The sequence below is a fragment of the Oryzias latipes genome, chromosome 3 (assembly GCF_002234675.1).
Source record: "Oryzias latipes chromosome 3, ASM223467v1".
Lineage (NCBI taxonomy): Eukaryota > Metazoa > Chordata > Actinopteri > Beloniformes > Adrianichthyidae > Oryzias > Oryzias latipes.
This window is the reverse complement of record NC_019861.2, coordinates 1,648,559-1,652,396: the sequence shown is the minus strand read 5'-3', so window position 1 is coordinate 1,652,396 and position 3,838 is coordinate 1,648,559. Positions and strand designations below refer to the sequence as shown.

The window sequence follows — 3,838 nt, the reverse complement described above, 5'->3', positions numbered from 1 at the left end:
AAAGCAGATCCCCCCACAGCTTCTCAGCCTGCACGCGAGTTTCATTCTCCCAATGCACCTCCTGCAAACAGAGAATGTCACACCTCTCGCCCAAAACTCCCTTAATTCTTTCCATCACACACACTCCTCTAATGTTTAAACTGAGGAGCCTGACCATAAGTAAACAGAAGCACAGAGACATTACGCCGATTTCTTCTTCTTCGCCTTCCCAGTCTGCTTCATAGAGAGTGTCCTCCGCTGCTGGAGCGTCAGCCTGTCAACTTCCATGTCTGAATCGTCCACGTTGTCAGTCACGTCCACTTTGTCCTGAGGGGGTAAAGAAAAGGATGTCATGCTCAATTCACCGCAGCTCTCCTCTCTCCGTCGGATTCCTCCCTCCAGCGGAGCTGAGGCAGCAGCGTCGCACATTCCAGACATTCCTTTCGGGACGAGGTCCGCAGCCTCTCCCGCCCGGCCAGGGGCAGAGCCAGCGTTCTGGGGCTGAGCTCCCCCCTTCACGGGAACAGATTTTAACGAGGCAGGGCCAACTCCGTGGGCCCCCCCCGCCCGGATGGGAGTAGCGGCATTGGTCGGGTGCTGCTCACCCTCCCTCACGGGAACATCGCTGTCGACAGCAGGATCTCACCTGGATCGCCGCTCGGAACAGGTCTGAGCCGCTGCGAGCCGCCTGTGACCGAGGACCTCCCCCCTCGCTGACGTGTCGTCGGTCTTCTGTCGCCGGGAGGAGCAGGCACCTGCGCCGCAGGTACCCGCGCGTCAGGCACGGAGTCAGACAGGTCCTCCTCCTCCTCCGACATGCTGTCCAGCGCCTCCCCACCCGCAGCGGAGGCCACGTCATTCTCACTGTCACTCAGACAAATACAATTTTCTGTTTTGTTCAAACACACAGAACACTTGGAGAGAGCGACCTTGCACTCTCTGGCGTAATGTCCCTGAACTCCACATTTATTGCATACAAAATTCCGGACAGTCTCTAACAATGTGCCCCGGTCTGATGCAGATCCTGCAGACTTTCACCTGCTTATCGTGTATTACCCTGAAGAATTCTGGTCCCGTCGCGGTATTAAACTTCGCTGAGTATGGCAACGATTGCACACTCTCATTAAATTTAACTTTTACAAACCTAGTCCCGTCTGCTACGTTGGTGCCCGGCCACATTCTCCGTTTAATCGGCGACACAGCCGACACCTTCCACCCCTCCAGTTTCTCCAGAATCTCCTCATCAGTAATGTATGCCGGCAGCCCCAGAAAAGAGACCACCAGCTCATCATTCGAAATACTTTTCCCTTGTACTGTTGTGTTCCCAATTTTAAACCCATCCAATAGTTTATCCCTGCCAACAGCGTTAGACATTGTTAACTCATACCGCTTACTTCCCACCAGACCCGACACGCTACCACAGCCCCACGCCCCCCACAGAGCAAACCTGCTATACCGAAGAAGCTCCGTGACAGACACGGGTCTTCTCCCAATAAATCAACGTGAATCGTCAAATCCCTCTCATATTTTACCTTAGGAGGCTCCCCTCCATCCACCACCCCGCCGTGTATTTTGTGCCACCACACCACCGTGACAGAAGCGGGTCTCGCCGCCACACCCTGCAGCTGACGGACCGCCGCCACGACATTCCCCGCATTCCTCGCGGAGTTAGACCTCTGTCCCACACCGACAGAACTCCCCCCCGCTGAAGCCATGCTCTCAGGACGGGGGGGTAAAGAAAACCACCGTGAAAACCGCGTACCAAAGGTGACAAAAGAGAGAGAGAAAAGAAAAAAAAGAGAACTCCCCAGCAGTCAAAAGACTGTGGGGAGCGGAAGAAGCCACACGCACACGCACACACACACAGACACACACAATATGTCCAGACGTAAACAGTCAAACAAAAAGAAACAAACACAAAAAGAGAGGAAAAAAAGAAGAGAAAATCAGAAGACGCCGAGAATCAGCCCAACGGTCACCGAGATTCAAAAGTGCCAACGTCACACCCTCCTGCACTCGCGCATGCGTGTTCAGGGTGGTATGGCCGTAAGCGAAGGGTTGTGTGGAGCAGAGCCCTTTAAGCGCTGCGTGCGCCACACTCCAGCCTGCTCCCAGCACCCCCTTCACCCACTCACTCTGTGGCGCTGATTGGTGCACCTGCTGAGCGGACACACCCACCTGCAGCCAAAACGGTGACCTTTCACCACGGCAGGTGCGTCAAAGAGGCCTTGGATGCGCACACACACACCTGCGCGGCCTCGTCACCCAGACTGCAGCGTTTCTAGAGGGTGCAGGCTTGTGCATTGCACCTCGGTGCTTACTGCTCTGAAGCTCGCTCAAGAGTTTGGAAGAAGCCCGGACGGTCATGTCAGAGAAAAAAAAAAAAAAAAAGAAAAGAAAAGAAAAGAAAAGAAAAGAAAAGAAAGAAAAGAAAAGAAAGAAAGAAAGAAAGAAAAGAAAGAAGAAACCCAAAGCTGTGTGTTGGATTTCCTGGCAAGTGCGCTCTCTGGTGGCCGTATGTGTCACAGAAGGGTCGTGTCAGAGAGAAAAAAGAGGAAGACACATTTGCACGACAAGGAAACCAAAGTACCCAAACCCGTGTGTGTGTGTGAGAGTGATTTTCCTTCTCTTTGGTGGATGCCAGCAAAAGCGGGAAAACTTACAGCACCTGGTATTCCCAGGCGGTCTCCCATCCAAGTACTAACCAGGCCCGACCCTGCTTAGCTTCCGAGATCGGACGAGATCGGGCGTGTTCAGGGTGGTATGGCCGTAAGCGAAGGGTTGTGTGGAGCAGAGCCCTTTAAGCGCTGCGTGCGCCACACTCCAGCCTGCTCCCAGCACCCCCTTCACCCACTCACTCTGTGGCGCTGATTGGTGCACCTGCTGAGCGGACACACCCACCTGCAGCCAAAACGGTGACCTTTCACCACGCAGGTGCGTCAAAGAGGCCTTGGATGCGCACACACACACCTGCGCGGCTCGTCACCCAGACTGCAGCGTTTCTAGAGGGTGCAGGCTTGTGCATTTGCACCTCGGTGCTGTACTGCTCTGAAGCTCGCTCAAGAGTTTGGAAGAAGCCCGGACGGTCATGTCAGAGAAAAAAAAAAAAAAAGAAAAGAAAAAGAAAAGAAAAGAAAAGAAAAGAAAAGAAAAGAAAAGAAAAGAAAAGAAGAAACCAAAGCTGTGTGTTGATTTCCTGGCAAGTGCGCTCTCTGGTGGCCGTATGTGTCACAGAAGGGTCGTGTCAGAGAGAAAAAAGAGGAAGACACATTTGCACGACAAGGAAACCAAGTACCCAAACCGTGTGTGTGGTGAGAGTGATTTTCCTTCTCTTTGGTGGATGCCAGCAAAAGCGGGAAAATTACAGCACCTGGTATTCCCAGGCGGTCTCCCATCCAAGTACTAACCAGGCCCGACCCTGCTTAGCTTCCGAGATCGGACGAGATCGGGCGTGTTCAGGGTGGTATGGCCGTAAGCGAAGGGTTGTGTGGAGCAGAGCCCTTTAAGCGCTGCGTGCGCCACACTCCAGCCTGCTCCCAGCACCCCCTTCACCCACTCACTCTGTGGCGCTGATTGGTGCACCTGCTGAGCGGACACACCCACCTGCAGCCAAAACGGTGACCTTTCACCCCAGCAGGTGCGTCAAAGAGGCCTTGGATGCGCACACACAACTGCGCGGCCTCGTCACCGAGACTGCAGCGTTTCTAGAGGGTGCAGGCTTGTGCATTTGCACCTCGGTGCTGACTGCTCTGAAGCTCGCTCAAGAGTTTGGAAGAAGCCCGGAACGGTAATGTCAGAGAAAAAAAAAAAAAAAAAGAAAAAGAAAAGAAGAGAAAAGAAAAAGAAAAGAAAAGCTGTG

At 53.4% G+C, this 3,838-nt stretch overlaps 2 non-coding genes across 2 annotated transcripts; both read right to left on the bottom strand.

The window, feature by feature from the left end:
• Nucleotides 1-2,635: 2,635 nt before the first annotated feature.
• Nucleotides 2,636-2,754, bottom strand: LOC111947254. The gene has a single exon (XR_002873074.1). It is a non-coding gene; the product is annotated as a 5S ribosomal RNA (ribosomal RNA).
• A 583-nt stretch (nt 2,755-3,337) lies between these two features.
• LOC111947243 lies at nt 3,338-3,456 on the bottom strand. The gene has a single exon (XR_002873066.1). It is a non-coding gene; the product is annotated as a 5S ribosomal RNA (ribosomal RNA).
• Nucleotides 3,457-3,838: the final 382 nt, after the last annotated feature.